Source organism: Cydia pomonella, chromosome 5 (assembly GCF_033807575.1).
Source record: "Cydia pomonella isolate Wapato2018A chromosome 5, ilCydPomo1, whole genome shotgun sequence".
Taxonomy (NCBI): Eukaryota; Metazoa; Arthropoda; class Insecta; order Lepidoptera; family Tortricidae; genus Cydia; species Cydia pomonella.
This window is the reverse complement of record NC_084707.1, coordinates 10,534,830-10,546,889: the sequence shown is the minus strand read 5'-3', so window position 1 is coordinate 10,546,889 and position 12,060 is coordinate 10,534,830. Positions and strand designations below refer to the sequence as shown.

Sequence of the window (12,060 nt, the reverse complement as noted above, 5' to 3'; positions counted from 1 at the left end):
TGCACCTGCTGAGATCGCGCTGACTTGTACTAATTGTACTAAATGCAATAAAAAAAGAAAATCGGCTAAGAGCGTGTCGCGCCATGTTCAGTGTAGTTCCGTAGTTACCATTCTGTCATGTGCATTCCAAGCATAAGAGAGTACCTTCGCAGCGCTTTGTAGGTCTTTTTACCAAGAAGTGAAGAAAAAAAGTTTTCCTTGAAAGTATTTGTTATGCTTTTGTTTAAAGACTTTTTTCATAATTTTTGGACCCATGGTTCAAATGGGGGCGGGTACATATTTTTTTCTTTTGGAGCGAGTATTTCGGAAAATATTTATTTTATCAAAAATGGTTGTTGGAGACCCGTATTCGTTTTGAAAGCCGTATCCAACAGACAGACAGACTTATATTAAGTAGGATATATGTATTATATTTGTGGTAATCTGATCTGTTCTCATTGTGAACCCGTTTTCTTCAGCTTAACTGTGCCAGCGCTGTACCAAACCAACGGAGCTATCAAGCTCGCTTCTCGCGTTGGAAGTCAATGAATTATATGTGGTATATGTGTTTGTGTCTTTGAAAGAGTGGATACTTAATTTCACAAGAGTCCCATTGTCATCAAGTCAGGATCTGATGATAGGATCCCCGCCCGTGATATCGATGGAACTCTTCAATTAGTATACCTAGGTACTCACAGCTAACACAATCGAAAGAAATAGGATTCATGTACGAGTATGTATAGTTGATATTAAAGCTTAGTTCATAGAGAATTGGCACATAATTAGCAATGTTTAAAAAATAATAATTCCATGGCGGGAAATAAATTGACAGTTATAGTTCAATCACCAACCTTCAAAGTATTAATGGTGAAAATATTATTTTTCTAGCTTTATGCATTTTAAAGTTTTCGACCATGAAAATTGAGAAAAGGAGATTGATCGTGCACAAATACTTCGAAAATCCTTATCGATCCCGGACGAAGACAGGTACGTCGCTTAAGATGCTAAAAGCTAGTATTTGTAGGGTCATAAAACGTTACAAGGAGACTCTATCAGCTGATAGGAAAATACAAACTAATAGGCCTGGGACAAATAACAAGATTTTGGGAAAAAAGTCCCATGGTCACTCAAACAAAATTCAGGAAGGTCTAATTACGATTTATCCCAAAAATTCAAAGAAACTTCTATAAAGATAAAGATGATTCACCTCAGAGGTGGCTATAAGAGCTATCGAGCAATAAAAGAGCCAAATCGGACTGTTAAACAGATCCGACAAGCTAAAACACTAGCTCGACTATTGTTACGACCCAGTATTGACAAAATTCGAAGGTTGCTTGTTGTTGGACGACAAGACGTATGTAAAACTCGATTTTAATCAACTACTCGGTGCGAAGTTTTATATGGCTAATAATAGAGGTAATGTTCCCGAAAAATAAGATCGTGAAACTTGACAAGTTCGCAAAAAAACATATGATATGGCAAGGAATTTATAATTGCGGCTGTAAGACGAAAAGTTTTATAACATAGTCAACAATGAAGTCGGACCTTTATATTAAAGAGTGCTTAGAGAAATGAGTATTGCCATTTATTAGAACCCATAACGGTCCTGTGAAATGTTGGCCAGATTTAGCCAGCTGCCACTACTCAATAAAAGTTTTGGCATGGCATGCTAATGTTCAGGCCAATTACATACCCCGCGAGATGAATCCTCCGAATTATCCCCAATTTCAATCTATCAAAAACTACTGGGCAATCATGAAAAAAAAAATTAAACAAGACTAGTCAAATTGTCCAGGATATCAATTAATTGCGTTGCGATCTACAAGAAATCAACACGCCAAAAATGTTGACAAGTGTTGTGCAGAATATGAGAGGGGTCGATTATGAGAACAGTTCATAATTATTTACATAACTGAGATTTTTTTTAATTTATACATATATTAAAGCTAAATACATTACTATTTAAAATTCACCATTCATAACTTTCTTATTTTATTTACTTAAAAAAATAACAATCTTCTAGTGCGTACCAATTCTATATGAACTATGTAACATAACATGACATAATATGACTTTAAACATCATATTATGAAACATATAAAAATGTTTTCTATAATATTAATATCCAGAGAAAAAAAAGGAGGACTACGTTTGTATCTAAACGTTTGCTGCTAGGTACTAAGGTCTTAAATATTTATCCACAGTACTAATAATTTTTAAGAAAAAAAAACCGACTTTAATGAGGGAGACCGGTGAAAGAACGATTATTGTTGATTTAGATTTCATACAATGAAATTAAAAAGACAGCGTCCTACGCCTAATTATGTAGAAAAGGAGGTAACATGTTTTTTTTTGCCACTGCACCCACCTTGACACATTTCAGATTTGTCCTATGGTTGACTGGTAAGATACCCGCAATAGGGTATTCGACTGTATTTAAGATAAATTATTTCACACCATGCATGAAATAAAGCACCAGATAATTATTTAAAAAAAAACTAAATCGGATAGAAATATAAAAATGTGCCTTGAAAACCTAACTGCTTGGCAAAGAGAACAAATTGCCAAACGTGAACTATGCATCATTGAAGAGATCCATTCAGATCAACATCAGCAGTTCCACTTCATCAAATGTCACTTTTTTAAATGTAAATGCTTGGTTTGTTACAGAAAATACAAAAATCACTATATGCCTTTCACATTTGAAGAGTTCCCTCGATTCCTCATGGATCCCATCATCAGAACTGAGTTTTGACAAAAATGGGACCAATCTGTATATAAATCAATTCAAACAAAAAAATAATTTTCAAAATTGGTTCAGAAATGACGGAGTTATGAAATACTCCACTTTTGAAATCTTGAAATCGGTTAAAAATACGAACCGAATGTATTTGTTATTGTATAGAAGTATTTGTATTTGCTATATTTAGTATTTGTTTTCGGTGCGGTCTCTCCTTGTGGTGTCCGGCTTCTTCGGTCTTGTAATGAACTTTGACCACGATAAGGTTTCAGAGTCTGATGATGAAGCCGGAAGATAGGCACTGGCATTCCATGATGGAATATCGTATCATAGTCGTGTTTTCACTTGTGAGAAAGGTCACGTCATGGACTTTGAACACGATCAGGTTTCAAGGTTAAAAAGCGTGTTTTTCTAGTGTTTTTTAAACTATTAATTTATTCTTCAGTCATCGCCTCCCGACTGATACTTTGTCAGATGATAGTTTAGATGCTGTTTTAAATAAAAAAAACGTCAGCTGGTTCTATTGCGGTGGCATGACCGTCAGCTATAAAATGAACATGTAAAAAATATGCGCCTTACTACTTAATGTGCGGCAAAGTATGCGTAATATGTAAATTGCTGCCATTCCTCAACCCACCAACGGAGCGGCAGCTGACGTCCACGAGGGTTCACCATACCTAGCCGTTAACCACTACACGAGTTTTCGGCCGAGGCGATTGATCATGGAAATCTGTTCTTGGCTCGCGGTCTAGAACGCCGTTAAACACAACGTTATCACACTTATCACTACACACAACAAAGCGACGTTGCCGCTCTGTGCACGTGAACGCAGCACGCAGCCGGTTTGTCTCGTCGGAACTGCAATGCGTGCATGTCACGCGCACGCGCACGTCACGCAAGCGGTGTGTCATATCTTATGATAATTCATAGTTTACAACGCAACGGGACGCGCACGTGCCCGTGCACGTCTACGCACACGCAATCGGTGTGGCCTGGCCTTGGCCCACGCTGCCAAAAACACAAATATGGGCATTTTTTTAGTTCCAATTTCATCTTCCTTAGGAATACTTTTTGAGGAAACTTCGTATGCTCGAAATATTTCACATTCTCGTACGTTGGACCATTGATGTTCTCAAAATAATAGTAACCTTGCCACGAATTTCCTTATTAAGTGAGTGTATATGGATATGATTTTGACAGCTGTTTTTTTTATATTTTGACCATATTATGTGAGCTTAACTTTTCTTGAATGTTTTGCGATGCCTATATCTTCAAGATATTTATAGAAAACTGGCTAATGCTGTGAATGTTTCCCTGAACCAGGCTTTCTAGCAGTAGTTTTTGCAAAGAAAAAGGACGTAAGAATATTATATAAAGGCCTTTATCACTGACCCCTTTTCCACAAATTGTTCCTTTATCTTCGCTTTCGGCCATAGAGAATTAATTAGTACTCGAGAAATTACATACAAGTTCGCGACCATGTTCTTCTCGGTTGACCATAATTTCTAGAGAAAGAATCGAATGCCCATAAAACTTACCAGAATAATTGACAGATATATATGGACTCTAAATTGGCAGTTAGATATAATTTCAGTTTATTTTATTTTTTACTTTTTAACCGACTTCAAGATTTCAATAGGAGGAGGTTATCAATTCGGTATGTATGTTTTTGTTTAATGTTTGGCGATTTGTCCTCTTCGCTGTGTTTGTGAAGCAAATTAGATTTTTAAGACAAATTTTTGTCAAATTTGAGTTCTGTCGATGGGGTCCATGAGGCATCGAGGGAACTCCTCAAATGTTAAAGGCATATATATAGTGATCTTAGTATTTTCATCATCAAGTCAAGCATTTACATTTCTAGAAGTGACATTTGATGAAGCGGAACTGCTGATGATGAACAGAATGGAACTCTTCAACGCCGCATAGTTCACGTTTGGCAATTTGTTCTCTTCGCATGTTTGTGAAGCAGTTAGGTTTTCAAGGCACATTTTTGTCAAGCTTGAGTTTTGATGATGGATTCCATGAGGAATTGAGGGTGAAATAATTTATTTTAAATAAAGTCGAATACCCTATTGCGGGTATTTTACCAGTCTTTTTAATTTCATTGTATGAAATCCAAAATCAACAATAATCTTTCTTTCATCGGTCTTTATTAAAAATTATTACATATCAAAAACTCCCATATTTCATTCCGCATACGTTATAGAAGTTTCATTGGAGGTTATCAGTAATGTTAGGACAATATTACGCTAGAGTAGATAATAAGTAAGACTAGTTTTATATCTACGAAACAATTTCTTTCGGACTGCTTACTGTATTATCTGTTAAACTTCATAACGTTTTATAACAAGCTCGCGAACAATTATTTTTATCAAATAATTTAAGGAACCCTCTCGCACATGAGAGGAGGCCTGTGCCCAGCAGTGGGACGTATATAGGCTGAATTATTATATATATTATTATAATAATTTAAGGGTATGTTCCAATTAAACCAAGTAGAAGAAGAACCAAGAAGAAGTTAGAAGGTCCATTGAAGGTTTATATTGGAGACCCGGTTGATAATTAACGTTAGTACTAATCAACTACTTAAAAATGAATGCGCCCAATGAAATGTCAACCTGTCTACTATGATACTTCAGTCAGAATAGAACGCTTTATAACATGCTCGCGAACAATTATTTGTAACTAATAATTTAAGGGTATAATAATAATGAAAGAAAGTTCAGTTCAAAATCGAACGACCATTATCGCCTAATCGACTACTCGTAACAGTCGTCACGAGTTATGAAGTAGGCGATACTTCTATATGACGTTGATTCAATTTTTTGAATAAACCATGGCCCCCTATATTTGGCGTTAGCTACGTTAGGCCGGCCATTTGTCATGTTTGTAGGCAGGGATAATTAATATAATTATACCTAGGTAGGTATAAGTTAGTACTTATATTGATTCGAGCAATGCCCGTGACAAAGCCTTGCGATACGAGTAGGTAGGTATTACGATTTACAAGACCAATTCTGTCTAATAGTCCGCTGAAACTTCAGTGTTCACGGTCAAGTGAAATTGGGACAGATCGAACGTAATAGGACAATTACAATGGGTTTGTTTGAATATTTTTATTAACTACTTATGTTTGCTAACTTTTCATATTTTTTTTTTCATCACACTTGCTCGAAAAAGATCTTATTTCATGCAGGTGTACTGAAGGACAAAGTCCTATATTGTTCCCACGGGAGTTATGGATTGTGAAAAAAAAGCTACGTAATTCATACGCATTAACTAGGTATAAATGACGAGTTTTACTTTAAAAAATAAAAACGTTTATAATTTAGTCAAGAACAAATTAAAAAATCATGCAATTTTTGAGTTGTTTCCTTATGTTAGCTGGAAGAATTGACTTTTAAATGATGATTTTTTTATTACGTTCATTTGGATTTGATTTGGTTAATTTTTTTGGTAGTTTATAGTTAGTAGTTTCCTCGCGTTGGTGTGGTGAAAAAAATAACGTTTTACTCGGAAGCAAAGTTTGTTTGACCCTCGTGCCTTGCAACGCTCAAGATTCCACTTCTCGCGAACCATTCGCTTCGCTCTTTCGCTTTCGCTTGCTCGGGTATCAATATTAGCAGCGGAGCGGATAAACAACAACTTTGTCCCCTTGTAAAACAAATAACTCTTAGAAGTTTGAAAATGTTGAAATAGTACGACAGCGACGGATAGTGAATGATTTTTTAAGCTGGAATACGTACTTAAAACAGATTAGGGAACACTAAAAGTATTTAGAATGGGCTACTTATGATCGTATTGTTTTTTTTTTAATAGGACATCTTGTATAATTTGCTTTCCATTTATTTTCTAGAAGAAATGCAGGCCATTTTATAAATGCTGTCTGACGTTGTTACATTTTCTACCGGTACTAATCAGTAGGCCTAACACAGGAGCGACGCGACAACATGAAGGTTTACGTAAAGTGGAGAGCGCAATGGCTTTTTTGCCATACAAATTGAACCTTATCACCGAGCCAGAAAGGTGTTCGCGTACCAAACTAGAGAAAACGGTCCACTTGAGATAGCAAAACCAGAGCCCTGTCTCTCACTCGCACATGTTGCCAATATAAAAAAGATACCAGTGTGGTAGTAATTATATCAATATACGATTACTGAAATTAATTACATTATACTATTTTAGTGCTATATTCAAATTACGGTTCTGATATGTTTTTAGTACATTACTATAGAGGACGGGAACCGAAGGGTTGCAGGCCAAGTAGATATCATGAAGGAGGACTTGAAATGTAACCATTCATGTATCCGTAGAAAGAACTGTCTTGGCACACAAGACGCGAAATTAAGCTGTGGTATCATTAATAGATTCAATAATACCTACAGTTTACTTCTTATTATTTAAGAATAGGGACCATAGAGTGGTTGGTACTAACTATGCTATGTACTATGCTAATTCGATGGTCCGTGATGTTAGCAGCAATCTTTCCAGGGTCCCTTTTTTCACTAAACGACACATTTTTCAAATTACATATTATGTACCTAGGTTTTTTTTTAAATCTTTATTTTAGGATCCACACAAACAACACATTTAGTCGGTCTCCAGTGTGTACACTTCATATTTTGTCGATATCGATGCCGATGTCGGTAAAGAGATATTTATCGGCGCGAGACGCTATATTTTTTTTTAGGCAAATTACTTTTAGTAGAGGTTAAGATATGTAATGTTTTTTCAATCTACAATAAATAGGCTTTATCATCATATTTTTGTATGTAAAAAAATTAACCAATTTAAATTTTTACAATAAATTTAAATCAAAAAACATAGTCGAAAATTCTGATTATTTGTGATTTTTTTTACAATATTTTTACCAAATGCCGTTTTTTATAAAGAAAATGAATTCTAAGTTATTGATTTATCCGAAATTGATACCAAACATGACCTATTAGCTACACAGGGATTGTTCGATTTACTTTAACCCCCCCTCTCGGGCCCTAGAGAGAGTGAGCTCCCGATGGCTCCCGATCTAAATCGGCTTACTTTGATATAAGGAACCACTGTGCCAAGTTTCATGCTTTATTCAAGAAAAGTAAGGTTTTGCACTAAACACCCATACTAGCTGGGACAACCCTATGTTAGCCCGGTGGACGTCCATACATGTTGTCAAACACTGCTGACCGTATGTTGTGCTTATTATGTTTATTTATTTATTGTATTTTACTTTTTAGTTGTAAATTTTAATGCTAGTTAAGAACATCAATTAATAATTAGTTTTTAAGATTAACTAACAAAATTGTATGGGCTCTGTCTGAAATAAATGTTATTTATTTATTATTATTAATTACTGTAACCATAAATCAGTATATTAATTTTGTTGTCCTAGTTGTTCCCCAACTTTTTGTCTTTATTACATACTTTACTTTCACACAGTACTGAACTTACAAAATGGTACTTCGTACTAACGAAGTACCATTTCCCTAAGTTTCGGCTCAGCCCAAAGGTTTGCCGATATTTGGCCGAAACTGAAACAACGGCCGAAGCATTATTTTTTGGCTGAAAATGGCCGAAACGGAAATCGAACCTTCGCTCGGACACTAGTAGTTCGCTTCCGGGATAACCCAGTACTGTGTGAATCATTTAACAACGTTTATGAGAATTAATTCCGGAGAATCCAATAACTTGTCATTGAAAAATGAAAAAGGAAATAAAATATTTATTCAGCAAAAGATATTACAGTCGAAGTTGATAAGCATTGGTAACCGCACTAGGCATGCATGTATCGCGGTGACCAATAAAATATTGTGCTATAACCAAATATGCTTCAGCCGGTTGACAGCTAAAAAGTTTGGCACTTGTTATTTTGTCTACAACCAAGTACTTAGATACATTTAAACATTATGGAGCATCTATGGTGGGTAGTCAGATGACTGACTTTTTGATGATTTTATGTATGACCAGAACGGTTTTATGTTATTACGTAAAGATTTCTCGGTATTAGAAATATAAATATTAAAGAAATTCGATCATATTTTTTTACAACGAGCTCTGAGAAGAGAATATTCAGAATAATCAGCTAAGGAGCCATAAACTTTCCAACGGTGCCATATTTTTCTTTTTCTTTTAAGAGTATTTTTTAATGCTGGAGAAAACCATGTAGGGTATTTAGATGACTATTTTTCACTAACGGTACGTTGTTGTCAATTATGTCGAATAAGAGAATATAAAAACGATCAACAGCATCATCCGGGCTTAGATGAGAAAGTTCAAATTCCCAATTTACTCTATTAAGTTCATCGGATATGTTAGTATAATTAGCCTTATGATAATTATATTTTGGAACTTGCACCATTGGGAATGCATTTGGTGTCGACAAGTCTATCGCGAATTGAATATGAGGGTGATGCCTGTCTACATTAGAAAGCTCAATCTCAGGTTCAGTAATCATACAAAGAATATTACAAAATAACAGATCAAGAATTTTATTATTCGCGTTTCTGAGCATGTTGTATTGACTTAATCCTAGAAATTTAGTGGTATCTAATACAGCTTTTTCGCTATGGCCCAAGTTGCCGTTGACTAACAAAAATTCAGACCTACCCGTAGAATGAGTCCAACAAATGTCTGGCAGGTTAAATGGCAGGTTAAAAAAGGTGGTAGGTTAATGATCATTTGAATATAATTTGTGTTAATTATGATTTTGAGTAAATTTATGATAACACTTTTTCTTCGGTATTATGTTTTAATACAAGATTAGTAAATAAATAGTGTTAACATAGTGCTATACTGTAATTATTAATAATTTTTGCCTGTAATTGGTCATAAGGACCCTTTTCCCAAATGTATGGGAGTGAATTTGTGATTTTTATGTAACTCAAATCGTTTATAACTAGAGAAATAAAACTTGTAGAATAATAATAACGCTTTTGTGATACTTCTATGGTCTGATTAAATAATTTAGAAATCACTATACAAAAATTGTTATTGTTATAGACGAAGATGAAAAATATAATCATTATGACATTTTAATTAAAAAAATATATATTTTGTGAACTTGGTGGTTTTATTTCTATACTAACATGTGAATTCCAATATATCCAAATATATACTATGGTTAAAATTACAACATATTAAAGAACAGTCCGAAAATTTATTTTTTCTTAATTTCGTTCTTATAAGCGACTAGCTCTAATCAAAAGCAAATTTTTCACGATCTGGAAGTGAAATTAAATAAACCATAACTTAATTTAAAAGAATAACACCTTGAGATACATAATCAATCATCATCTATGTAACTTCCAATGGGAACATACTTAAAATTATTTTCAAACTTCTTTTAACAATTTCTTAAAAGTGCAATTTTAACATGTGTAGGTTTGATGTTTTTTTTTTAAATATGGGACTTAGGGTCACGATTCTTTTTGTATTAGATAGCTCATTTAACATAGATTCAGGATCTATACTTAATTCAATACCAGCCATAAGGACCCTTTAGGCATGGACGGCCACATATGACTTATGGTCACCCCAATAGTACGAGATGCAAGGCTCTAGTTTGACATCTCATGCGGACACACTTTTTGGCCAGTGTACTCTATCCGTTTATTATCTACATCCGTGCGCGACACTATCTTACCCGTGAGATAAACTGCCCGTACTACAGAAAACCTACTTACTATGTGGATTGTAATTTAGTATCACTGTTTTATAATACTTATAAATTTTCCATCCTAACAGACTGACTCATCAACGCATAGCAGAAACTACAAAAGCTAGAAAGTTGAATTTTGCATATAAAGTGTTAAGAAGTGATTTTGAAAATGTATCCCCGAAAGTGGTAAAATAAGGGGTTCAAAATTTCAATTGGGATCGAAATTTTTTTTAGTGGGGGACTTGAAAATTTGTAAAAAAACATATCATTAGAACACACGAAAAGAGATATCAGTCTTTTTTTTAAATTCATCCCCTAAGAGGGTTAAAAGTTGAAAGGAGTTGAAAGTTAGAACAAGGTGCATTTATTTTAAAACTTCTTAGAAAAACATAATATACAAATACAGTCAAAGTAATTTCAGCTTTTTTTTAATTCAACCTCTAATGAGATAAAAGGGAATGAAAGTTTGTATTTTTTTGAAATGATGAATTTGAAACTTCATAAATAAACACGATATTAGTAAACAAAAATTTATGATGATTAATTCCCCAAGGGGTTGAAAGTTCGTATCAGGTATGAATACTTTTCTCGGTGCAAGACTTGAAACTTCATAGAAAAATATAATAGGGTATTTGCCAATAATTTTTTTTAAAAACAAAACTTGCTACTATAGAATTTGCTGTCACGGTCAAATCAGAATCACCTCCTATTTTTAGCTCTATGTGATGTAATGAATAGAAATTTAAGTTTATCTAATAGAATTTTTTGAAATTAATAGTGAAGGAAATATAATGCAATTTCTTTAGATTTTAAACAAAAGATAAGCAAGTCTGATCCAATTGAAAATTGTTTAATTTACTTTGAAGTAATTAGTACTATAGGTATAGTTCTGCCTAATTAATATAAACTATATACAGTTAACATCAAATACTACACACTACTGACAGCTTAAGTCAAATATATTTTAACATATCTTTTGTTACCAACATAGAAATAAGGATGAGTTCTAATATACATACTTGGCCACTAAGGCCATCACTATTAATTTGATGCTGACTGTATTACATACGAAAATTCATTCAATTGTACAGCTTGACCTATTCTCTATAATGATCAGTCATATAACTAGCAAAAATTAATAATGAATACAACGCCATTGTTATAGAATCAAATAATATATTAATCATATGCACCGATTGACCATACCTGTTGTTCCAGAGATCAGTACAAATTGTACCATAACTGAGAAAGTGTTAGCGAAGGTCACAGTTTCAGCTTGGGCAAAAGTGCTTTCGTATGTCCGGAGGTTCTCCCTTGCAGGTTGCATTTCTCAATTTTTTTCTGTTGTTTAATTTTTCGGAAAATGGTCAACATAGCCGAAATTGGCATAATAGTATTTTATGCAACAGTTGTATAAGAAGGGTCAAAAAAGGCGAGTGGCGTGAGTTACAATGTGAGCCGGAGCCGAAGGCGTAGGCGAACATTGTAAAGGAATACGCCACGAGAATTTTTTGACCTACTTATACAACGTTGCATACAATATTTTTCCTACGAGTCAACAAAAATAAATCTTAATTTAGGTAAACAAATTACAGCAATAGTATATAGCCAAGACGCGCGAGCATACCTTGTTACGCGCCCGGCCCGCGCCGGGCCGCGGCCGGCCGGTCAGCGACACCTCGTAACTCATGAG

The 12,060-nt window shown here is 34.4% G+C and overlaps 1 protein-coding gene across 3 annotated transcripts in view; it reads right to left on the bottom strand.

The window, feature by feature from the left end:
- LOC133518287 (plasmanylethanolamine desaturase 1) overlaps window positions 1–12,060 on the bottom strand; it is a 78,047-nt gene that overhangs the window by 62,538 nt on the left and 3,449 nt on the right. The window lies entirely within an intron of this gene.